The following is a 27416-nucleotide window of genomic DNA, read 5'->3' on the forward strand; positions in this document are numbered from 1 at the left end:
ATTATAAAAAATAATTAGAGGTTGGAAATGAAGAAATCAGAAGGAAGGGAGGGCAAGGGAGAAAGATATAATGAAATTGACTTTGGACATGTTAATTTCAAGGTGTCTGTGGGACATCTAGTTCAAGATGTACAAGAGGAAGTTGTTGATATGAGACTGGAACCCAGGAGAGAGGTTAGAGCTAAACAGTTGTGTGAATCATCCGCACAAAGAGAAGCAAACGATGAAAGCTCATGAACCAGTGAAAACTCACCAAGGCAGACAAAAGAGATCTTTGAGGGGTAACCATGATAAGTCGGACCTAGATGAAGATTCCCCCAAAGGATGGGGCAGCTGGTGGCGCAGTGAGTAGAGCACTGGCCTTGGAGTCAGGAGGACCTGAGTTCAAATCCAGCCTTAGACATTTAACAAACACACCAAAAACGAAACAAAACAAAAACTAGCTGTGTGACCTTGGGCAAGTCACTTAACCCCAACTGCCCTCTTTAAAAAAGGCAAAAAAAAAAAAAAAAAGATTCCCCCAAAGGAGACTGAGCAGAGGTCAGACAGGCAGGAGAAGAATAAGGAGAGAGCAATATCATGAAGACATTAGAAAGGAGAGAATATGCAGGAAAAGAGAGTAACTAATAGTGTCAAAAGCTGTAGAGAAGTCAAAAAGTTATTAAAGTCAATAGAAGAAAGGGGCAGCTGGATGGCACAGTGGGTAGAGTGCCAGTCCTGGAGTCAAGAAGACCTGTGTTTAAAGCCAGCTTCAGATACTTATTAGCTGTGTGACCCTGGGCAAGTCACTTAACCCTGTATGCTTCAGTTTCCTCATCTAGAAAATGAGCTGAAGACGGAAATGGCAAAGCACTCCAGTATGTTTGCCAAGAAAACCGCAAAATGGGGTCATGAAGAGTTGGATGTGACTGAAATGACAACAACAACAGAAAGAATTAGTATCCAACATTCCTTGATGCCTTAAAGTCACAAATGTGATATATTCTAAGTCAGTGAAAGAAATACTAGTTTCTGGTCTGTGAATGAAAACAGGGTTCCCTGTTGTATCCCTAATGTGAACAAATACTTTAGCAACATATGTATTGCTTTGAAGTATATATTTCTTAGCAGATACTTCAGTATTATGCTATATTCATCTTATGGAATTCCTCCTCAAATCCAGAGTTCCAAGGGTGTTCTGGTAAATGTTTAACAACTAGACCTCCGAAAAAACATATATACATGACAAATTTTTACATTTAATCTGCATTTCTTAACATTTTCTTCATAACTTTCTTAAGTCTAGACAATCAACAAAATAAATGAAGCCCTGATTTGCAGCATTTGACAACTTCTGAGATGTAAACGTTGATAATGAAAATTTAATAATCCATTCCTGCAAGCTGGCATGAGCTAGTTAGAGAACATCCTGGCATATTCCCACACGATAGCCTCAGATTCTGGTGTAATTCTTTCATTTACTTAAAAGCTCATCACAACAAACACTACATATGTTAAAGTGGTCTTTTTCAGAAGCAATTCACAAAAATGGGTGGCAGTTAGGTCGTGCAATGGATAGAGTGCTGATGATCTGGAGTCAGGAAGACCAAAGTTCAAATTTGACCTCAGATCCCTACTATCTGTGTGATCCTGTGCAAGTCACTTAACATTTGCCTCAGTTTCCTCAGCAGTAAAATGAGACAATAATAGCACCTACTTCCCAGGGTTGTTATGAGGATAAAATGAGATAATATTTGTAAAATATTTTTGCAAACCTTAAAGCATTATAAAAATGCTAGTTGTTATGATGATAATAATAACAATGAATTGTATTTATGACTTGATTCCCAAGGGTTAGCCACACTCCAAAATTAGATACCAATATACAATTAGATATTTTATTAACAAAACCAACTTATTTATTAGATCTACATGACGGGATCATAGATCTAGAGTTGAAAAGATTATCAACTTTAATGTACTCGTTTTGTGGTGAGGAAACCCAGACCAAAAAGACGTGATCTGTTTAAAGTCAACAAATAGCAAAGTGGGGATTCCACCTCAGGTTCTCCCCAGACTCCACTCCTGACTCTCTGGCCTTTCTTCACAGGCCACAGCAGCCTCCTCACCCTGAAAGTTCACTCTGACCCATCCTTTTAAGTAATTCTGATGCCTTTTCCTCTGATTGGTTGGTTCTTCTCAGAAACTCCATCTTAAGGAAAGTTCCCAGGTTGGGTGTGAATTCATTTCTCCCCAGATTGCCCTCTTCCCCTCTGCAGCTTCCTTTTATTGTTGTCCTTCCCCATCAGAATGGAAGCTCTTTGAGAACAAGGACTGTCTGTTTTTATTTTTATTCCCAGAGTTTAGCACAATACCTGGCATATGACTGACTCCAAATTCTGTCCTTTTCCCACTATGCCTCTCAAGTGATTAAATTAAATGTGTTCAATAGGTTAGTGACAAAGGCTATGGCTTCTAATTGGATTTCTCAGGTGGAATGACTGGAAAGGCTTGGGGAAAATGGTTGAGACTAGACCTTGGAAGACAGTCCAAGCCAAACCATCTGGCTTGAAGCAATAAAAAGTCGCAGAAACAAAAGTAGTTTGGCATTCAAATTAAGAGAATACAAAAGTAGTTCATTTTAATCGTTGTTAGCCTTTTTTGTGTCATGGGTTCCTTTGGCAGCCTGGTAAAACTTATGGGCCCCTTCTCAGAATGTTTTTAAATATAGAAAATAAAATACAGAAGATTACAAAGGAAACCAACAAAACTGAAACAGTTATAAAAATTTTTTTTTTGTTTCTTAGCCACAGGTTAAGAATATCTCATTCAAATGCTATTTCAACATAACCCTAGATAAAGCTATATAGAGAAGCAAACAATTTGAGAGATAATTTGATTTTAAACACAAAATTTTAATCATGCAATTTTTCTCTCTGTTGCTTACTAGATCAATCAACTGTATCTCTACATATAGGGCTGATGGATATCTATCTATATAGTTCTGAATGATTTAGTCATATCAAACATAACATATATCTTGTAATTCATTTTCTAAAACTGAGTTGATAGTGTAAGAGAATATATTAGTTTCCAAATGTTTTCAATAAGTGTTTTCATTTTAGCACATGGCTAACTATCACTTGACTGTTTATTAATATTCAAAACAAGTACTAGCAAAATTCACATTTAATTTCTATTAAACATGTATCAAATTTATTATTTTATTTGAAAAATAATTATCTTAAGTCTACATTTAAGTTCAATAAAAATTCATATAGATTGATGGATATCCTTTTGGGAATTTCACTAGGGAATGCGCAAAGATAATCCTTGGTAATTACAAAATGGATTTGTTTAAAATTACATAAAATCTCTTGGAAATCAGATGTTTAACAAATAAGTCATATCTGAGAGAACCTGTATTTTAGTTTTCTTTATTGAAATGTTCCTATGCCTAATTTTCCTTAGAGACTTAAAAGGAAAGCTCTCTTAAAATAAGAATGTAAGTAAGACTTCCAGAAAAATGAATCATTAACTGGAAATGTAGATTTGGGAGTCATCTGCTTAAAAGTGCTAACTGGATAGGATTGGAAAACAGCACCCATCAATCAATCAATAAATAAATATTTATTAAGCTTCTACTATGAGTCAGGCACTGTGCTAAGCACTAGAACCAAAAGAGAAAGTATAAAGAGAAAAGACAAGAAGTCTGAGGACAAAATTTTGAGATAGGAGGAAGAAAACCTGATGAAGGAGGCAGAAAAAGACCATTAAAGTGGTAGAAGGAACAGGAAAGTATAATCAACACCTTTTTAAAAAAAAAGAATATTAAAAAATTCTGAACTTCACAAGTACCAAATAAAACAAGCATTTGCATATAAATAGAACAGAGAAGAGGACTGACTATATATGAAACTATACAGCTTACTTTTCAAATGTATAATTTTAAAAATATAAAAATATATTGTTACAAATAAATTCAGCATATATGTTGCTTTAAAAGTCACAAAGATGAATTTTATGTTCAATTTAGTTTTAACTTGAAAGAAACAATTACTGAATTAGACTGAAACCCACCCAAAGAAAATTGTACCTCAGTTGTAGTATGCCATTCTCAAGAGCTGCATCTCAAAATCATCTGTAAGTAAAAAATAAATGATGTTAGTATTCTCTTTTTTAGATGGGGCGGGAGAGGTAAATCAGTAAGAGAAACAGTGAATATAAGACTGACAATTTAAAGCAAATCATAGCATTCTATTACACTAGATGCAATCTGGGAAGGAAGTGTCCACGATCCAAGTCATAAATAATTCACAACAAGCACACTGTGAAATAGCTAGAAAATTTTTCTTCAAATGCCTATTCTCAATTCAAAGGAAAAGAAAAACTAAGGAAGTGATAAAGCCAAAAACCATGCTTGACTATCTAAAATAGAAGTATAGCACATGCTCTGAGGCAACTATCCCAAACTTCCATTTGTACTGGCAGGTTGGGTTCCCAGAGGCTGGCTCTAAGGTTCCCTCAGCATCCTAAAGTGAACCTTAAAGGGTTAGAGTTGTCCTTTCTAGTATTACATAGAGCATGAGCCCTCACTGGTATGCTTACCACCACAACTATAAGTTGATGTCAATCAGTAAGTCAGTCTTAATTAGCTACTAGGACAAGGTATTTATGATAGTGATATAGTTAGTTCAGTTGGTACAAACATTCCTCCCAAAAGTATAGAGGATCTAGGGAAAAGTGAACTCAATTATAGAATACATGTGGCATAGGGATAACTCAATTCCTGGAAGTCCTTTTGCTGAAGTTTTTTTAGTAGCATAAGGTAATTGCCTAGGCTGACCCCTCCCTTTACCTGCAAGAAGTCTTGATATAAATGTGGCTTTTAAAACGTTTACACTCTATAAAATAGGTTAAAAAAACACCACTGATAGAGCACCGGTCCTAGAATCAGGAGGACCTGAGTTCAAATCTGACCTGGGACACAACACAAAAACTAGCTGTGTGACCTTGGGCAAGTCACTTCACCCCAACTGCCCTCCAAAAAGCAAAAACAAAAAACACACACACCACTGGTTAACAAGGTAAATGTCTAACTGGTCACAAGAAAAGGACATCCATCTATCTATCTACACACACACACACACACACACACACTTAAAGAATTCTACTTCTAGCTTCCTACAGAGAAGATTGTATGAGAGAAAAAACAAGAGGAGAAGACTTGAGCTAAAATCAGGAGAATGGTGAAAATATCTGGGAAGATGATTTGGAGGACTTTGGAATTTTAAAGAAAAGTGTGAGACTGTTTCACATAAAAATGTGTATCATAAAAGACAAAAATGGTTGGGACTTAACAGAAGTAGAAGAGATTAAGAAGAGGTAGCGAGAATGTATGATAGAACTAACCAAGAGAGATGTTAACATGACTGCTAAACACAATGGTGTGGTTACTGATCTGGAGCCAGACATTCTAGAAAATGAAGTCCAGGGGGCTTTAATAAGCATTGCTAACAATAAGACCAGTGGAGGTAACAGAATTACAGCTGAGCTATTTAAAATCCTAAAGGATGAGGCTGTTGAAGTGCTACACTCAATATGCCAGCAAATTTGGAAAACTCAACAGGGGCCACTGGATTGGAAAAGATCAGTTTATGTCCCAGTCCTAAAGAAGGGCAATGCCAAATAATGTTTAAATTATCAAATAATTGCTCTCATTTCACACACCAGCAAGATTATGCTTAAGATTCCATAAGATAAGGCTTCAGCAGTCCTACCAAGAACTACCAGAAGTGCAGGCTGGTTTTCAAAGAGGCAGAGGAACTAGAGACCAAATATCCAACGTTTGCTGGATTATGGGAAAAGCAAGGGAGTTCCCAGAAAAACATCTACTTCTTCTTCATTTATAACACTAGTCTTTGACTGTGTGGATCACAACAAAATGTAGCAAGTCCTCAAAAAGACAGGTACTTGTCTCCTGAAAACCTGTATGTATGCATGCGGGTCAAAAAGCAACAGTTAAAACCAAACATGGAACAACTGATTAGCTTAAGATTGGGAAAAGAATATGATGGGGCTTTCTATTGTATCTTATTTATTTAACTTATATGCAGAATACATCATGGGAAATGCCAGGCTGGATGACTCAAAAAGCCAGAATTAAGGTTGCTGGGAGAAATATCAACAATCTCAGATATGCAGAGAGTATCACTCTGATGGAAGAAAGTGAAGAAGTCTCCTGAGGAGAGTGAAAGAAGAGAGCGTAAAAGTTAGCTTGAAGCTTAACAACAACAACAAAAACGAAGATCAGAGAAACTAGTCCCATCACTTCCTTGAAAATAGAAAAAGAAGAAAAAGAAGCAGTGTCAGATTTTATATTCTTGGGTTCAAAGATCACTGTAGACCATGACTGCAGCTCTGAAATTAAAAGATGTTTGCTCTTTGGAAGGAAAGCTATGGCAAATCCGGACAGCATACTAAAAAGCAGAGATATTGCCTTGCCAACAGTGTCAAAGCCATGGTTTTTTCAGTAGCAATGTATGGCTGTGAGAGTTAAACTATAAGAAAATCTGAGCACAGAATGGACACTTTCAAATTGTGGTGCTAGAAGGCTTTTAACTTTTTTGTTTCTTGGATGGCATGAAGATAAAAATCAGTCAATGAGGAAAATAAGATAAAGAACTTGTAGAGGCCAAGAAGAATATTGATCTGAGTTAGGAGGTTTAAACCATATAACAAGCACTTATTAAGCACCTACCAAGGCCATGTATCTTGGAATACCAATATAGCATCTGGAGATACAAACACAGAAGTGAGACAGTTTCTGTAGTTTTACATTGAAATAGATTCCGAAAAGGTTGAATGGCCAGATAACAATAACAGTTCAATGTCAACATAATAGCTGGTCTCTAGTAGAAGATCTTTAGGAATCGGTGTTTGGTCCTGTGTTATGCTCATCAAACATGTTGGTGACACAAATCTAAGAGAGACAGTTAACAAGCTGGATGATATAATTAGGATCCAAAAGGATCTTTTAAAAAGGTAAGAGAACTGGGATGAATCTAATAAGAATAAATTCAAAGGAGAAAAATAGAAAGTCTGATGCTTGTGCACAAAATATCAACTTCACAACAAATGATAAACATAAAAATTTATAATTTTTAAATGAACAATAAATTTTACTGTAAGGAGACAAGTCACTATGAGAAATACTAATGTTTTAAACCTATGAAATCTCCTCTTTTTTTTTTTAATTGAATATGCTTGGCCTTGAGGGCCCCAAATAATTGAGCGAACCAGCTGCATCTTCTTTGATGCTCCCTTCTTTTGACTATATTCTGCATCTGGCTTTACTCTACAAGCTATTATGTTAACTGATAAGGTTTTGTGCTCTTTATAAAGAAAGTATAAAAACTTCTTTTTGAAATTTACTCTTTGGGAAAACAAGCACAGCTTAACTTCCAGCCTCAGTCTTTCACTCCAGAAATTGAAGAATGGAGCCTTATTCATTCCTGTGCTAATTCACTTCATTAGGAGAAGATTTTTTTCCTTAACACAAGATAGGGACCCACATAAATCATCTGCATTTCTATATAGTACCAATAAAACAAGCAGGAAGAGATAGAAATTCTATTTGAAATAACTGTAGATAATATCAAACACTTGGAAGTTTATTTGCCAAGACAAACTCAGGAGCTATATAAACACTTTTCACACAAATAAAGATAGATCTAAACAATTAGAAAAATATTAATTGCACATGGGTAGGCCAAAGCAAAATAAGAAAAATGACAATTCTATCTAATTTAATTTCTCCAGTGCCATACCAATTAAACTGCCAAAGAATTATTTTGTAGAGCTAGAAAAATATAGTAACAAAATTCATCTAGAAGAACAAAAGTTCAAGAATATCAAGGGAATAGATGAAAAAAATGTGAAGGAAGTCAACTCTAGCAGTTCTAGATTTCAAATTATATTACAAAATAGTAATCATCAAAGCAAGCTGGCATTGGTTAAGAAAAAGAGTGGTGGATCAGAGGAATAGATTATGAATATAATACACAGTAGTAAATGACCATAGTAATCTACTGTTTGATAAATCCAAAGATCCAAGCTTTGGGAATAAGAACAAGACATCGACAAAAATTGCTGGGAAAACTAAAAAGCAGTTTGGCAGAAATTAGACTTGGTCTAACATATCACACCATATACTAAGATAAGGTCAAAATGGATAACTGATTTAGATATAAAGAGCGATATCATAAGTAAATTAGGGAAGCATGGGAAAGAAGTACCTTTCAGATCAATGGATAAGGAAAGAGTTTATGACTGAAAAAAGAGATAAGAGAGGAGGTAATTGTGATTACATGAAATTAAAAGGCTTCTGCACAAACAAAACTAATGCAGCCAAATTAAAAAGGAAATCGAAAACCGGGGGAAAATATTTTTGCAGCAAATTTCTCTGATAAAGGCCTCAATTCTCAAATATATGGGGAAATGAGCCAAATTTATAAAAATAAGAGCCATTCCCCAGTTGATAAATGGTCAAAAGATATGAATAGACAGTTTTTAGAAGAAGAAATCAAAGTTCACTACTGATTAGAGAAATAAAAACTAAAACAACTCTAAGATACCACCTTACACCTGTCAGATTGACATGACAGAAAAAAAAACAAACATTGGAGAGAATGTACAAAATCTGGGACACTAATACACTGTTGAAGACCTAGTCCAGTCATTCTGGAAAATAATTTGAAACTATGCCCAAAGCTATAAAACTGTTCAGACCCTTTGACCCAGAAATACCACTATTAGGTCTGAATCCCAAAGAGATCCCAAAGGGAAAAGGACCTCTATGTGCAAAAATATTTATAGCAACTCTTTTTTGTGGTGGCAAAGAACTGGAAATTGGGGGGATGACCATAAATTGGGAAATGGCTGAACAAGCTATGATATATGATTGTGATAGAATATAATAGACCCTTAATAAATATTTATTAACCATTAAGTATTTTTATTGACTAATGTAGGATTTAACAAGAATAAATTTTTTTAAAAAAGAATAAACACAATGTCTCACACAGGTTACAAAAAAACACACTTCACAAGTCCAAGATGGAGTAGGTATGTGAGATTTGTATGAAAGCATTTTTAGAGAAGTGAAAGCTCAAAAGAATTGAAGAGCATGATATGGCAATTTGAAAAGCTAATAGTATCTGCTAGGTCTATATCCCAAAGAGATTTTTTAAAAAGGGAAAAGGATCTATTTGTACAAAACTATTCATAGAAGCTCTTTTTGTGGTGGCAAAGAACTGGAAATTGATGGAATGCCCACCAATTGGGGAATGACTGAACAGGTTGTGGCATATAATTGTGATGGAATAGTATTATGCTATAAGAAATGACAAGCAGGATGGTTTCAGAAAAACCTGGGAAGACTTAAATGAACTGATGCAAAGTGAAGTGAGCAAAACTAGGAGAACACTGTATACAGTAACAGCAATATTTTAAGGATGATCAACTGTGAAAGATTTAGCTACTCTGATCAAGACAAGGATCTAAGACAATTCCAAAAGCCCCACTTCTAGGAAGAGAATTGATGAACAACGATTTTTATGTTTTCCATTCTCCAGTGGAGTTTGGAGAACAGCACTGTGCCTCTGGAGATAATGCATAACTTACATATTCATTCTTTCTGACTAGTATTTCAATATCAAGCTTGAATCTCTAACTTGACAAACACTATATTAACTCAGTTTGGCCAAATATTTGATATTCTGACGTCAGACTCCATTCTTCTAACAAACAAGGTCCTATTTACAAAGTTTTTAAATTCTACTAGATCACCCTTTGGCAGTGTACTTTTTCCCAAGGTCAGAGAATTCTATGATGAATTTCTGTGTTGTGCTGAGTTCACAGTTTGGCTAGTACAGGGGGATATGTGATCCTGCAATGCTGCTATCATTCAGCAAGACTCTCCATTATCAATTTCTTTTTTCTTGTAGGTTTTTTTAAAAAATTACATCACCATAAGCAAACTGCTCTTCATGAATGAGTGTTTCAAAGGTGTGTACTGATGAAAAACATCCCCAGAGAACAGTAAACTAAACCTAACAGCATTTTGTTCAGCACTTTTTACAGATGAGGGAACTAAGATAAACAGGGTTAAATGACTTGCCCAGGGTCACACAGCTAGTAGGTGTCTGCAGTCAAATTTGAACTCAGGTCTTCCTGACTCCAAGTCCAGTGCTCGATCCACTGCACTACCTAGCTGTGCCATCTCTTCTATATACTCTTTACCTAACACTACTAGTACAGAGAAAATAGCATTGGATTTCAAGTCAGAAGACTTGGGTTCCAATCCTACCAATCAGATCCAATAAACATTTATTAACTTCTTATTATGTGCCAGGCACTGTACTAAGGTATGTTGGCTCCTTGAAGTTGAAATGAGACAGCACAGCAGAGGCAGAGCAGAGCGAGTCCAAAAGTCCCATTTTCTGGAAGGCACTGGCACCAGTTTGTTACTCTGCCCTCCAGCCCTGCAATCAGAGGGGAGAGGAAGCTGAGGGAGGTGGTGTCAGTTAAGGCTTGAGGTAGGCAGCATGGTGATATTAGATGTGATCACCTTAACTTGGAAGGGGCATCTTGTTCCCAGGAGTTGAAACCAGGGAGAGAAGCAGATGTCTCATAGTTATTATTTGGGTGCCCTTGGGCAAATCAAATAAACTTTGGTTCTGAATTTTCTGATCTACAAAATGAGGGAGTAGTCTCAGAAGACCTGTCCCTTCCACCTCTACATGTAGGATCCTATGAGAAGGATCACTCCTTCTTAGGACCTTATAGGGCAAGGCTGAGGACCACTTCATACATAACATTTCTAATGAGACTTGGATTAAACATCTGACACTAATCTAAGTAAATGTTTCACTAGGAAGGGATGACATAAAACAGACTCTTTGGACGAGCAAACTGTCATAGCAATAGCTAGAATCTACATCTTCCAATGGTAACAATTTCATAAATAATTCTCTCTCATCTTCTGTGACACTAGGAAAACTTTGTTTCAGTCTAGCCAGCAACAGCAGGACAGCTAGGTGGCCCAGTGGAGAGAGTGCAGGGCCAGGAGTCAGGAAGATCTGAATTGTGGGGGACAAGTCACTTAACTGCATCAGTTTCCTTATCTGTATAATGAACTGGCAAAGGAAATGGTAAACCACTCTAGTATCTTGGCCAAGAAAACCCCCAATGGGATCATGAAAGAATCCAACCTGACTGAACAACAACAAAACTAGTAATGATCAAACTATGTGATAAAAACCTCAGGTTTGCTTTATCCCTGCCTATATGACAATGTGTCCAGAAGAATGATGGGGAAGAGTTAACATTCTTTTCACTGATTCTCCACTGCTTCATGCAAACTTCTGGACAAGCAAAGAATCCCTCCATTAGTGATTAACTGTCAGAGCAGATGTCTAACCAAAGTAACAGAAATTTAGCCCTGGAAGGAAACTGAAAGATTGCCAACACACTAATTTTACCAATGAAAAACTGAGGCCCTGGATGGGTAAGTAAAACAGATAGTGTTAGAACTAGACCTAGAAGCTATGTCTCCTGGATTTGATTTAAAGTCAGTTGTTTTTTCAGTCATGCCTGATTCTTCATGACCCCATTTGGAGCTTTCTTGGCAAAGATGCTGAAACTGAGGCAAACAGGGTTAAGTAATTTGCACACAGTTAGGAAGTGTCTGAAGTCACATTTGAACTCAGGGGAAGTCTTTCTGACTCCTGACCAGATGCTCTATCCACTAAACCACCTAGCTGCCCCCCTCATTTATATATGTAGTCACAGTGAGGAGCACTGCACACCTTGTGGACAGGTGTGAAATGCTTCTGCCTTTTTCCCTTCTTTTCCTGTCCCCTACAGTTTTCACAAAGCCTTGATTCTCTTTTAATATTATGGTAACCTAATCTTTGGCTAGATGACGGGAATGCAATCTAAAATGATTGCAAGATAGGTGTCAAAGATCATGTCAATAACTACAACAAAAAAGAAAGGATGTACACCCTTGGCAGAAACTACATTCAGACTTAAGGAAAGTAGGTATTTTAAATCAATGTGCTTCTAAACCAAGATTTAAATAAAATCTTCTGATTATTGGGATACTTTTCAACTCAGTTCTTCTCCTTTTCTACTTTAACATCCTTTTAGACATCAACAATTTAAGAACCACTTAAGAAATAAATGATTCATGGCACTTGAAAGCATTCCAATTTTCTGCATGAAATAAAACTTCAGTTTCTAGGTCTACTGGTGATCTTAAACTTAAATTGGAGAAAAGGCAATATGAGAACTAGAAAGATCTTTTTCTTTTTAGAGTTTCTAGGGATATAAAGGAAAATTAAGATACACAATTCTACTGTTAAAGAAAAAGCCTGAAAACTGTAAGGTAGAACATTGTGAATTAGACTTTAGAAGAGGATCTCCCTCACTTTTTTCCTTCTTTCTTTCTTTCTTCCTTCCATTCTTTCTTCCTTTCTCTTCTTGCTTCCTCCCTTCCCTCTCCTTTCCCCCTTCCTTATTTTTGTTGATATACTTTTTACACATTTTCCAATGTATTTATTTTCCTCCCTCCTCCCCAAAAGCCATCCTTTTAAACAAAGACTATAAAAAAGCAAGGGGAAAAAAGCAACATATCCTCCCCACCCAAAAAAATGAAAATCTGACTTTAAATGTTCTACATTCATAGTCCTTCACCTCTACAAAAAGGCTGGGAGAAATGCCTGCACATAATTTCTTCAGAACCAAACAGCCAATATAATTTCACCACATTGACTTTCCTTTTCTTTCTCTCTCTCTCTTTTTCTTTCTTTCTTCCTTCCTTCCTTTCTGTCAATTCTCAAAATTTTTTATTAATTTATTTATTTTTAGTTTTCAACATTCACTTCCGTAAGATTTTCAGTTCCAAATTTTCTCCTCCTCCTCCCTCCCCCCCTCCAAGATGGGGTGCAATATAATATAGCCCTACATATACATTCATATTAAACATATTTTCACATTAGTTTTGTTATAAAGAATTAGAACCAATGGGAGAAACCATGAGAAAGAACAAACAAACAAATAAAGAGAGAGAGTAAATGGTATGCTTTGATCTGCATTCAGACTTTATAATTCTTTTTCTGGATGCAGATAGTCTTTTCTATCACCACATTTACTTTCAATGATTCTGTTGTTTCCATGTACATTCTTGTAGTCATCATGTATGTTGTTTTCCTGGTTCTGCTTACTCCACTTTGCACCAATTCATATAAGTCTTCCCATACTTCTGTATTTATCATAGTCATCATTGTATACACTGTGGTAATATTCCATTACATTTATGTACCACAATTTGTTTAATTATTCCCCAAAATGTTTTTATTTCCTTGCTACTTATAAAAAACTGCTGCTTATCAATATTTTGGTATATATGGATCCTCTCTTTTTGTAACTGGCCTCCTTGTGTTGAGAAAGGTTAAGTGATTTGTGAAAAGTCATATAGAGAGTAAATTCTGAGGTGGAATTTGAATCTAGGTCTTCTAGTCTTCAACTCCATAATTCTATCTACTATGCCAATTAAAAAATACATAGAGGGGGCAGCTAGGTGGTGCAGTGAGTAAGAGCACAGGCCCCAGCATTGGGAGACCTGAGATCGGTTACGGCCTCAGATACTTAACACCCACACAAAAATAACTGGCCACGTAACCTTGAGCAAGTTACTTAACCCCGACTGCTTTTAAAAAAAAATACATACGGACAGGGATAAGGACTGGGATTATGATTTCACTGATACGGGTAACCTCAAGATAAGGAAACTTCTTTTACCAATGCAGGTATGCATTATCTTGCTTAACTTATTTGCCTCAGTTTCCTCAAGTGTAAAATGGGGATAATAACAGTATCTACCTCCCAGGTTGGCTCTGAGGATCAAATGAGATAATATATTTTTTTTATTTTTGGAGGGGAGAGGGCAGAGCAGTTGGGGTTAAGTGACCTGTCCGAGGTCACATGGCTAGTAAGTGTTAAATGTCTGAGGCCAGATTTGAACTCAGGTCCTCCTGACTCCAGGACCAGTGCTCTATTTACTGCGCCACCTAGCCACCCCATGAGATAATATTTTACAGCACTTAGTACGGTGTCTGGCACATAGTATGCACTACTGTTAATATGATGATGATGATGATGATGATGATTGATGATGATGATTATCATCTCTGCAACTTACAATTAGGGAATTACCTTGAGCACTGAAAAATTAAATTAATTTCCTAGGTCACAAACTACTATCAAATCAACTATATGTCAAAAGTGGTACCTGAATTCAGGTCTTCCTGACTCTGAGGCCCACTATGCCAGGCTGACCATATGTGCACTATACAACAACAATTAATCACTTGACAAATATTTATTAAGAACTTAATTATGTGCTGGGGGAAAGTACAAATGAATGAAACAATATCTATGTGGGAACTAGCATTCTAATGAGGAAAACAAAAAAATGCACATATAAATTTATCTAAAACAATAATAAAGTTAATAAATACAAATATGTACAAAGTGGTTACATACAAGGAAGTTGGGGGAGAGGTGCTAACAGTCGAGGGGAACCAGAAAGCCTTTTCAAGAAGATGGTGCTTGAGTTGAAAGGAGGAGACAAGGAGGGAATCACTGTGGGAATGTGGGACAGCCAGAGACACAGGTATGAAGATGAGAGTGATGGATCATCCTGTGTGAGGAACAAGGCCAGTATGGCTGAATGACAGAATGCTGAAGAAGGACTAATGCCCAATGAGGTTGGAAAGATAGGCCAAGGACAGACTGTGAAGGGCTTTAAATATAGAGGAGTTTGGGGCAGCCATGTAGCACACGGGATAGGACACCAGCCCTGAAATCAGGAGGACCTAAGTTTAAATGTGGCCTCATACACTTGACACTTACTAGCTATGTGACCCTTGGCAAGTCACTTAACCCTGACTACCTTGCCAAAAAGAAAGAAGGTGGGTTTATATTTTATCACAGGGGCAATATGAAGTCACTGGAGTTGACTGCATAGGGGAGTTACATGGATTTGTGCTTAAGGAAAATTACTTTGGCAGTAATGTTTAGTTTGTACTAGAATGGTGAGAGTCTTGAGGCTGGGAGATGGATTATCAGGCTGTTGCAGTAATCTATGTGAGAGGCAATGAAGGCCCAACACTGCCTCTCATTTAAAGTACGTATTCCTGAACATTTATTCATTTCAGGGATGAAACAGAGCGGTAAATATAGGTGGATCAAAACTTTCAACTTCAAAAATCTAGGGATTTGGGCAACTCAGAGCATATTTAGATGAAAGACAGGAACATGTTTCAAGAGTCAGAAAAAAAGCTCACTGAGACTACTAAAAATGGAAAAGAGAAGACAGAGGAAGTGGTTTTATATCTTTAAGGCATGAAGGGCTTTTTACACAGAATATAGTGATCAGATCTTCCTCATTCTCTAAAGACTGAAAAAGAAGAAATGGGCTTAAAATACAAAATGAAGGAATTAAATTGTAAGGAAAAATTTCCTGATGATCAAAATGAGACTCACTATCACAGGATCTCAGAGATATCAGAAGCCACCTCTAGTTCAACTTCCACTTACCCAAGAATTTAATTTATAATCTTTTTTAAAAAGCTCCCACTTGAAAAGCTACAATAAGGAAAAATAAGTATTTTTCAAAACAGGCTTGCTTTGGGGCAACTCTATAGAATGTTCAAGCTCACAGTATGACAGAGCTGGAAGGGACCTTCAAGACACAGTCACATTTGCCTTTTTGTGGATGAGGAAAATGAAGTCCATAGAGGTAAGGTGACCTGCTTAAGGTCCCACAGCTAGTAATGGGCAGAGCCAAGGCTTGAAGCCAAGGCTTTGTGACTCCCAGACAAGTGTGCTTTCCACTACAACACTGGAATAGGTATTAGTAAAAGAGGTCATGGTATCTCACTGCTGTTCTTTAAAAAGATGTATGGTTAGAGTGAAAGATGCCCAGAAAAAAAAATCTGCCAATCAGAAGTTTCAATCCTTCCTAACCATGTCCTCATCATTCTGTCTACATTTGGGCCATCATCTACATTCTCCATCCCTTCTGCCTCATCTCACACTTCCTTGTGCCCCTTCAGTCCCAGATTCTGACTCTGGGTCATCTAACTCTGATAGGTGAGCTTTCACAGTATCCTGCCTGGGACCAGGTCTCCTTCTAAATGTCCTCCCTTCCCCCCTATTAGAAAGTAAGTTCCCTGAAGGCAAGGACTGTCTTGCTTGCTTCTATTTTTATCTTTAGGGATTAGCAGAGTACCTAGCACTTAATGAATAACTTATCTATTTATCCATTCTAACAATATGTTCATTGTTGTTTTTTAAAAGGTTACTGAATGTAACAAGGTAAGAACTTAAAATACATATTAATGTATTTAAGACACTTTACTATTAAGCACACAGTAAATGCTTAATAAATGCTTTGCACATAGTAAGGGCTAAATAAATGTTCTAATGCGGTTGAGTATGGTCTCAGTTTGACACCTTTTAGTGAGGTAAGATTATTAAAAAGTTTCTTTTTTAACGAATTTTCTACAGAAGCCAAAATATTCCCCGCTTCTGTTTTGTTTCAATTCAATAAGGGGCTTCTGCAAGGGAAATCTATGCTTTTGTCCTTTCTATCCTGCCCCCAGCTATTAGCACAGTGCCTTACCCAAAGAAGAGCTTAACAAATATTTGTGGAATTGAGTTTAAAACCTAATCTAATCTGTAGTGAGGATTAAAATCTTGAAGACTATATATGTCTGGAAGTATATACCAACAGAACAGGATTTGAAAATAGCACTGACAATGTACTGATCAACACAGTCCAGTCTGGAGAGGCTCAGCATGGAAAGGCTGGCCAATGGGTTCTGACTGTTTATAACTACACCAGCTATCCACTAACTAAAGTATGGAGGAGTTGTCAACTCCAGCAGTGGAGGAAACACCCATGCTGCTGAAACCACAGGTCCTTGTTACTGAAGTCTGTGTAAGGCACTGTGAGAGGCACTTGAATTAATAATGAACGTGGCCATGTGCCCAAACTGCCCCCGTCCAGGGAATCACCTCTTGTGATTCAAACTCAGCTGAAGTATAAGACATTCTTCTCTATAAGAAGACTATTTTTATCAATGCAAATTTATATAGTACCTATGTCTTGTGAAAGTGGAACCAAAAAACCCAAATGCATCACAACACATTTGTGAAACATTGTAGAGTTTTGAGGCTTTTATTCTGATGATCTGAAAGGCAGCAGAGCGAGTCCCCACTGCCATAGAGTCTTGTTACTGCTGTTTGGCTCAAGGATTCTGAATGGACCTGAATGGTTTCTAGGATTTAGGCAGGACTAACATGGTCATTTACACATGAAACAGCTAGGCACTGGGAATACAAAAAAAAAAAAAATCAATGGTTTTTTTTTATCTCAAGTATCTTAAGGGGGAAGACTATGTGTATATAAGCGTGTATACTCACACATACACATATATATATAAATATATACACATATATAAATATATAAGTATGTATACACACACATATATACACATACATACACAAACCCATATATGTGTATGTATATACACAAGGTGGTTAGGGAGGAAAGGGGCATTACTAGTTTGGGCAGGTAGGATCAGATCTTTTGACTTGAAATTCTGTCACTAGATGGCATTTCTTTAAAGTGCTGAAGGTAGCTTACTTGCTCATGCCATGGCTGCACAGCAATTTATGCTAAGAACAGAAAAATAAGTAAACAAAGGAGGACAACTTTTAATAATGAGCTAGCAAATTTGCGTGAATGACAAACTGCTTAGTTCCCTTTTCCTACGTTTCCTACATTCTTCTAACCTCCAAAACTGTTAAACCCCACTTGGAAGTACAGCTTTGCCAAAGATTCTGAGACCAATCCACCTACCTAGGCAGGAGGAACAAGCCCCCCCCCCCCCCCAATCAGGCTAATAACTGCATTACTGACTCAGTTATCAATTCAGCATTAATAGTCTTCCCATTTACCTTTAACCTAGTTCCTGTAACTGCGATTTGACCTCCTGTGCAGGCCTTTGTCTGATATTTCAGTTCAGATGGGGTTTGAGTCCTACCTAACCTACCTAACCCGCCTCATATTAAATTCAACATGCATTCATTCACACCACACACATTCAAGGCCCGGTGACAAGCACTGGGGATATGAACACCCAAAACAAACAAACAGCTGCTGCCCTCAAGAAGTTTCTGTTCTAGGAGGAGAATCATGAGCATGGAGTATCAACAGGAATACAACCACTACTTACGTGTATCTAGGGCATCATGGGTTCAGAATATGTTTTTTGAACATTATCACTTTAGGATCACAACAGGTAAATGACTGCCTAGGTGGCCAGACCTAGTTGTGCAGCTCTCTACATATATAAACCATCTGAGAAGAAAAAGCAAAAAGCAGTTGAATTCAGCTAAGCAACTCTTTATTTTGAAAACATAGTAGCTAGTTAATCCAGTTTTTCTCAAAAATTGCAGCAACTGGTTTGTACTTACACATAGAGCCTGAGATACATTTCCAGCCCATTTTATGCATGGTTGGTATCTCCTTCTCCAGAAAAATGAAGACTCTCAAGAGTCCAGCTCCAGAGGCTGTTTGGTGTATATCCCTTAAATCAGTATCTTAATGAGGAAGCTTAGTTTATAGGTTTGATGATTTTGGTTATTAAGCCAAACAACTGGCATATGTTACAGATCCTGAATTTCAGTCCTTCTGACTCGGTCCCCTTTTACCTTCTTCTCAACTTTCCTGACACCAACTTCACCCCTTGCCTGCATCTCTGCCTCCTGTTGGACAGCCTCATGGTCAGCCAGTGTGCTAGGACCTCCACTTGCCTAAGGCCAGACCTCTCCATTGCTGGGGACCTGAATGCTTGCTTGGATGCACCCACTGAAGGGTCCCTGCCAGACTGACTTATGGGTCTCTGGGTCTCTATCTGGTCCCTAGTTCCTGGAGACCCCTAATCTGCCTCATCAGGATGACAACCTGGATTTGACAGTGTCTCGCCTGTGCAAGCTTGGCAAACTGCAAGGTTAATTTCTGCCAGAGCTGTGCTCCTGGAAGCCTGGCACTTAACACAGAATTTTTGGAAAATGAATTATATTTTAAGTGTGCAGAGGGAAATTTGCTATTAAAAGCACTCCTATGGTGAATCCTTTTGAAAAATCAAGAACAGTCCCCTAAAATCTTCTGTGTAATGACTCATATTTACATAGCATTTTATATCTACAAAGAACTTTTTTATGTAGTGAGATTTTCACCTATTGGATTTCCTTAGAATAAAGAATGCCCGTGTGCACAATAAGGTACACCGTGTACCTTGCATACCCACTACTTATCATGAATACCAAAGCAGTTCACACAAGGAATTTTTTTTTTATAAAAAGATCTGTAATATATGTTTCCTAACAACCAATAAAAATAAAACAATTGTCTTTAAGAACAAAATCTGTCTGCACACTAAAGCAACAGACTCTCTAGACTTCAGAAACCTTATTTTCAAATCACTCCTGTTATGATTCCTCTTTTCATTTCCTTCAGAAGCTGTCTAACAATGGATCCAATCCAACAGGCCTGCAGGCACAACTCTCATTGAAGTGATGGGGAGTTTTGACTGCATAAAGACTATGGGAAAGAACCTTGTTAAGAGGCCAGCCAAATGAATCTTTGCCCAGCTCCTGAATTCTTTAATGTTCAGGATAAGAATTCAGAGACATGTAAGATGGATTCTGAATAAAAGAAAACCACACATCTGTTAAGAGTTCAGTTTGAGTCCCTAATCACTCCTCCCCACTCCTGCTGTAAAATTCTGTCCTACATAGCAATTGTACAAGGACGACTATCCCACCTGTCCTGGGGACAGAGGATATTTCATTTTATTGAAAATTTCCCCTTTGAAACCTTAAATGTATTTCTAGGATGGCTGATGAAAGGATGCTAATGAGAGGAATGAGAAAAAAGGGCTTTTTTTGAAAATGTGCTCCAAAAATTGGGCAGTAGGGGTAGGGATGGAAATGTTGGGCTGCAGAAAACGTATCAGATTTGAATTGTGAGGAAAAATCATGTTTCCATTGTAAAGTTTTCTGACATGGGCTGGGCATACACAGAGGAGAGGGACTTATGGGAATGAATAGGAACCTATAAACGCCATACCAGCTGAGTAACTAAAACAAAGTAAATAGAAAGAAGCAAGGAATTTTTTAAGTTCCTGTGCTTAGAACAGTGCATGGTACACAGTAGGTGCTCAATGAATGCTCATTGACTGGTCACTGTCCTTTTTTTCCACATTTCTGTAACTCTCCTTTCCCTAAGCATTCACATCCCACTTGTATATTCTTTCAGACAGACTAGCTGTTTCTTCCACACACTATTCTCTGTCCTGCTTTGGTGCCTTTGCATGGGTGGTTTCTCTCTTACTCCCTCTCCACACCCCATTCACTTATCTCTGAGGTGTTGTTCAGTCATTTCAGGAAAGGTTGCATTCTCCACCCACCCCACCTCTCTGTCTCTCTCTGTCTCTCTCTGTCTCTCTGTCTCTCTCTCTCTGTCTCTCTCTGTCTGTCTCTCTCTCTCTGTCTCTCTCTCTCTCTCTCTCTCCTCTTAACCTTCTTACCTAGGACAATATGGGCTTTAAGAAGGTTTACTGAATTTAATATTTAATTTTTAAAATATTCAGTAATTAGAGAAACATGTGTTGCTCCATTCTACTAGAGAAGGGCAGGGTACAGGAAGGGAATTCTGTCAAGGCAGCTATGTATTAAGTGATAAAAGACAATGAAAAGTTAAGAGGACAAGACTGACAGGTTGAAATACCTAAGGGGTCAGCTTTTTAAGTAGAAAAACTCCTAAAGACAGAGGTTTTTGCAGATTTGAGATAATACACTCTAGCAGTGGCTAAGTGGCGCAGTGAATAAAACACTGGCCCTGGAGTCAGGAGGACCTGAGTTCAAATATGACCTCGGACACTTAACACTTTATGAGCTGTGTGACCTTGGGCAAGTCACTTAATCCCAATTATCCTGTCTTCCCCCCTCCAAAAAGCGAAAGAGAGAGAGAGAGAGAGAGAGAGAGAGAGAGAGAGAGAGAGAGAGAATACATTCTAAAAGAAGAGTGTGGAGTTTTGAATTTGGAATTGGAGAACCTGAGTTCAAATCCCAGCTCTGGCTCCTGTGTGACTATGATCAAGTTAGTTTTTTGGGTTTTTTTTTTTGCTTTTTGGAGGGCAGCTGGGGTCAAGTGACTTGCCCAAGGGCACACGGCTAGTTTTTGTGTTAAGTGTCTGAGGCTGGATTTGAACTCACATCCTCCTTACTCCAGGGCCAATGCTCTATTCACTGGGTCACCTAGTTAACCCTGATCAAGTTATTTAATATCTGTGTGCCTCAGTTTCCTTCTTTTGTAAAATTAAAGTACTGAATTAGATGATCCTTTAAAAAACCTTTCAGTTCTAAATCTATTATCCTGAATCTACAGTCCTTCAAAACTGAGTTGCAGGGAAGTGGGAGGTACATTATGGAGAAGGGACTGCCCCGATTATTGTGGGGTGTCCAAAAGCAAATAAGAGAACAGTTAGAAAACCTGGGAAAAAAGAAGCTATGCATCAAAAAGGATTGGAGCTTCCAGAGCCCACATGGATAGGTGAATGGGAAGAAAAGCCAAGATGAGAGGTACCTGAGACAAAAATGCACTTGTAATTCTTAATGTAAATGCACTCAGTAATTCTTAAATACCATCTCCTCAGTTATTAACCCAGCTCTTCTACACAGTAACCCTGTCCAACCAACCAATGAACGAGCATTTATTCATTACCTACTATATGCCAGGCACTGTAATAAGTGCTAGAAATACAAAGATAAATGGAATCAGTCCCTGCTTTAAAAAGCTAATGGTCTAACAAAGAAGACGTGTGCATATATAGCTATATACAGTCAACAAGCATTTATTAATCACTTACATACAAACTGTTTGGGGGCACCAGCAGCTAGGAGAGATCAGGGAGGGCTATAGGTAGAAGGTGGCACTTGAGTTGAGTTTTGAAGGAAATCAGGGATTCCAAAAAGCAGAGGTGAGAAAGGAGAGTGTTCCAAAGCATAGAGAATGTAGTTGAAATGTCTTGTGTGAGAGGGCAGCAAGGAGGCCCAGCCAGTGCTGAGTGGCTAGGGCCTGGGGACCACGCCTTAGGAGGGCCTATTAAAGGATGCTGAAGAAGTCTCACAGAGAGACAAAAACTAGTATTTGAAGTGATGCAACATGAATAGGGAGGAGACTTAGGATTGGCCCCTGTGAGCATAAGTTAAAGAGAGAGACAGATTTTGAGCTCACTATAAAGGGAACATTTTCTAACAATTAGAGTTGTCAAAAACACGATAGAAGGCCTCCATTATTAGAGATTTTCAAGTAGAAACTACATAATAGCCACAATGGCTAGTCTTTATATAGCCCTTTAACTATAGCAGAGAACTTTGCCTATGCTATCTCATCTGATCCTCACAAAAACCAGACAAGACAGGTTCCATTATTAATTCCATTTTAAAGATGAGGAAATTGGGTCATTTCAGCCATGTCTATCTCTTCATGATCCCATTTTGGGGTACTCTTGGCTAAGAGTAGTTAGCCATTTCCTTCTCCAACTCATTTCATACATGAAGAAACTGAGGCAAACAGGGTTAAGTGACTTGTCCAGGGTCACAGAGTCTAGCATCTGAGGCCAGATTTAAACTCTGGTCTTGCTGACCCCAGGTGAACACTCTATCCAGTGCGCCACCTAGTCGGCCTAACAGAGATTAAGTGATTCACCCAGAGTCACAGAGCTATTAAGTGTCTGAGGCAGGATATAAATTTAGTTCTTCTGACTCCAAATCCAACACTCTATTCTCTTTGCCTCTTAGCTACCCTGTCAGAAAAGGAGTAGAGGATATTCTCATTCTGGTAGGGATTAGACTAGATGATCTCTTTGGTCTCTTCCAAGAAAGAGTCTGTTATTTTGGGTGACACAGAGAAGGATCGTGGAGGCCAAGAACTCGACAGGCAGTGCCTCTGGCAAGATACAGGAATCCCAGAAGAATGGACTGTCTGATGTTTCTGTGATTGTGCAGCGTGATGGGCTGCCTCGGTGGATAGTGAGATCACCCTCACCAAAGACCTTAAAACAGAGACTGGACGACCCTCGTCCCATATATTTATCAAAGGGGTTCCTGTTTAGCTCTGGGTTGGTGTTGTGGTGGAAAGACCTCTAGACTTGGCAGGAGATGAAAAAGAAAAGTTCTGAGTTTTGATTTAACAGCCAAACAGACAAGGAGGGATTTGGAAAAGACAGATTACTCTCTGGCCAGAGGTAAAACTAAACTATTTATGGGTAAAATTGCCCCTGTCCTTTGAGATAAAAAGAGAGGAGCAGCCATTTATCAATCTCCACTTCTGCTGGAATTTGATCTAAACTTCTCTGGGTGCTCTTGGTGGCCTCTGAAACTCTATGTTGGAAGAACCCTGAATAGCTGCTTGACTTTTGAGCCTCAAAATGGGAATAATGTCTGGGGTACCTACCTCTGAAGGTTGTTTGTTTCTATGACATAAAACATATGTACTCTAGGCAGAGCTAAATGGAATACCGGCACTGGAGTTAGGAAAACCTGAGTTCAAATCCAGCCTCAGACACTTACTCCTTGTGTGACCCTGGCCAAGTCCTTTAATCTGTTATTCAATTAAATCAACTATTTGTTAATCAACTATAAAAGGGGAATAATAAGAACACTTAGATCCCAGGGTGCTAGTGAGGATCAAATGAGATAATATTTTTAAAGGGCTTAGAACAGTGCCTGGCATATAACAGGTACTATCTAAATATTTATTTCATTTCATTTCATTTTCTCCACAAATATAAACACTAGAAAAGAAATGAGAAACCCCCACAGCACCTGAAAACTAATAATAACTGTCAGAAGCAGGATATGCACTAATTCTTCCTAAGTCCAAATCCAGCCTCTCTTACACCATCTCTGAGTCACAGGACTACAATAGTTCAAGGCATAGCCTTATCATAAACACTGTAAATAAAGAAATACCGTAATATCCACAAGGAGACCTTGTCTTAGCTAAACTTATTTTTTTTAATCTCCTCCAGAATCTATCCCAAGAGTAGGTACTTAAATCAATATTTACTGAAGTAAAAGAGAAAACTACCCAAAAAGTATTCTAACTTGGATTTCTCTCCCCCCACCCCACCTACTTTTCCCACATTTTTTTAACCTTAGGTAACAGAAATTTAGAAAGGCATGGATAACCAAGGATATATTGTGTGTATGGTACAGTTATGACAAAAAATTGGATGGTGTTTCATATACGTCTCTCTATATACACCTTTACCTATGTATAACAATATAAGTAGGTATTTGTATGTGTACATGCATATTATACATACATGTACATGATATATTATATACATGTGTATATTATACCTTTTATATAACAAACAGCATAATATCTTATTATACTCAATACGTATGCAAAGAATGAATGAAAAAGTTGATTACATTTTAACTCATTAAACAGTTGACTTCTTAATTTCCTAAGAGTTTTGGCATTCTTTGCAAACCTCCAAAGAACAATTTATTAGGGGTCTCTACCTCTGCTTCTTTTCTGAGATTATAACTAATTTCCAACTGAAATGGATGAAGATAAATATTTTCTCATCCCTTTTGTTCTCAGGGACTGGTTTAATTTTACCCACAAACAGCTCAGTTTTACATCTGGCCAGAGAGCAATCATCCTTTCCAAATCCATCCCTGTGTCAGAGTTTGGCTGTTAAATAAGATCTAAAGACATGTTTATTTTATCATCACCAAAACCTCTCCTCAAGAATTCATCTATCTCCTCCACTATACTATATGCTGGGTAAGGCACAAGTCTAGTGAAACAGACACCATTCGTGCCATATGATTATTTGCAATATAAGACATACATACATTGCTACTGAAGTTATTACTCCCTAGAGTTAACACAAACATCTATAAAAGGAAAAGACCTATGACTAGCTTCCTAGACATGAGACTGGAGGTCCTGACCACCAGCAACTGCATTAGCATACAGGGAGAAAGGGAACGGAGAAGCAGAAAGGGGGAAAAAATTCTCTTAATACTTATGTGGAAGCAGAGGGTTTATTCTAATCCAGGGCTGACTGTTTTCAGGATATGTGATGCTGTGAAAATACATGAGGAGAATATCCAAATGCCAAACGGCCTGTGGCTACAAAACAGTATGAGAGAAGAATGTTCACTGTCAGCCCAGAGATGTTTATTATAAACGCTATGGAGAACAACAATTTTGGAAATGTTATTATTTATTAAAAGGAAAGTTCTATAATAAATTCAAAGGCTGCCATGCTACTATTAACGAATAAGTCAGCCAGTCTGAAAGGTTAAGAACTGTGGTAGACAGAAACCATTCAACTAAATGGGAGTTTTATGCCCTGGTGCTTTGTTTTATTCTCAGTCACTGTGGCATGATTACTGTCCTTTTCTAAACCACCCAGCATAATTCCTTGAAGGTGATTTTCTACTCAACTATTCAGAGTGAACACTTTTTAAACTGGGCACCAAAATTCCTTATTTCAATTGCACATTAGTCATAGAATCATTTAGGCTGTAACATAAAAATAAGCCATGCAAAAATAAAACCATAAATGTTGACCCTGGGCAAAGTTATTCTAAAATCTAGCAGGGGAGGGGGCAGAGGGGAGAGGGCAGAATATGTAAGGAAATCATCTTCAAGAGACAGTGAAATATAAAATTAATTGCCTGTGATCTTAATAGCAGGGGAGGGGCAGGAGGAAGGGAGAAAATTTGGAACCAAAAAAATTTTTAATGAATGTTTAAAAATTTTTTACATGTAACTGGGAAATATTTAGCAAAATAAATAAAAATATAATTTTACAAAGAGAGACAATGGCAGCAGAATAGTGCAGAGAAAGGAATATATACTTATTATTTGTCAGAGGACATGGGTTGGAATAATATACTTGTGTGACATTAGGCAAAACTCTTAGGGTCTGTGGCCTCAGTTTCCTACAATATATAATGAGAGATTTTGACCAAATGATGTCTAAGTTTCCCTCGAGTTCTAATTCCACGATTCTGTAATTATTCTAATTTTTTTTTTCATTTTAGATCTTGCCTTAGGAAAATAAATCTGGGAAGCTTCTATTAATACTGCTTTAATATCAAATCTATAAATAATTAATACCTAAAAGCAATATCAATTCATTTTTTCCTTAACATTTTAAATTTGGTGTCTTAAAGAAAAAAGCTGCAATTTATATTTCTGTCACAATCTTTACTGACAGATGAAAATAAAGCAGTGAACGAATTAGCATGGATGATAACATGTGTGTAGTCATGAGTCTGCCTTGTACATATCAACCAGAAAAAAACAAAGCCGCAGACTGGAATTTTGACAGGCTCAGGACTAAATGTGAAGAAGGAAATATAAAATTCACTGAAAGGAAAAAAAAAGAATATGTGCAATAGGCATTAACAGCACTTTCAATCACCTCTTAAATATAGGAACATAATTCTAATATTCAAAATATTATTGATTATGATTATTCAGGTTTTCTACTGAAATTAAAAATATCTGAAGAATATGAACTACAAACAAGAAAAGGTGAACAAACCTGGGGGGGTGCTTTAAAAAAAAAAAAATGAAGATATATAGCACCCGATAATGAAATTTCTTCTCTTGCAAAGATTAGTGTGAAATGCAGTTTAATTATCCACCTTGGTAGTAAGCAGTGCAGTAATGTCAAATCAAGTCAACAGAATGCTAACAACATGTCATGGATTAGCATATTTGCATTTGGCTGAAACAAAGATACATGGGGCATCTGGCAGTCCAATAAATCTTCACTTCATTGGATGAGTTTCTCCAATACATAAATGCATACATAAAAATCTGTGAAACACACAATGGATTTACATGTCATATATTGTCTTGTTTCTTATGTTATTTAATTTTCTTATTCACACAACTGGCACTGAAATGCACATTGAATGATTAGTCAGTTTTTACTTCACCACTACATATACAATGTAATTGCAAGGAAATGAGAGTTAGAAGAGAGAGAGAGAGAGAGAGAGAGAGAGAGGAGGAAAGGAAGAAAGAAAGAAAGGAAGAAAGGAAGAAAGAAAGAAAGAAAGAAAGAAAGAAAGAAAGAAAGAAAGAAAGAAAGAAAGAAAGAAAGAAAGAAAGAAAGAAAGAAAGAAAGAAAGAAAGAAAGAAAGAGAAAGAAAGAAAGAAAGAAAGAAAGAAAGAAAGAAAGAAAGAAAGA

The 27416-nt window shown here is 37.4% G+C and overlaps 1 protein-coding gene across 8 annotated transcripts in view; it reads right to left on the reverse strand.

Moving 5' to 3' along the window:
- Positions 1-27416, reverse strand: part of PAG1 (phosphoprotein membrane anchor with glycosphingolipid microdomains 1) — a 238446-nt gene that overhangs the window by 191414 nt on the left and 19616 nt on the right. For 7 of the 8 annotated variants that reach the window (XM_069100177.1, XM_069100176.1, XM_069100178.1 and 4 more), the window contains exon 2: positions 4076-4120. The gene's annotated coding sequence lies outside the window, so the exon portion shown is untranslated. Of the gene's footprint in view, positions 1-4059; positions 4121-27416 lie in introns of all 8 variants that reach the window. The other variant, XM_069100175.1, reaches the window with a different exon arrangement.

The sequence above is a fragment of the Petaurus breviceps genome, unplaced genomic scaffold, assembly GCF_028583685.1.
Source record: "Petaurus breviceps papuanus isolate PSGF00001 unplaced genomic scaffold, PetGlider_PUasm1.0 38, whole genome shotgun sequence".
In the NCBI taxonomy this organism is placed as follows: domain Eukaryota; kingdom Metazoa; phylum Chordata; class Mammalia; order Diprotodontia; family Petauridae; genus Petaurus; species Petaurus breviceps.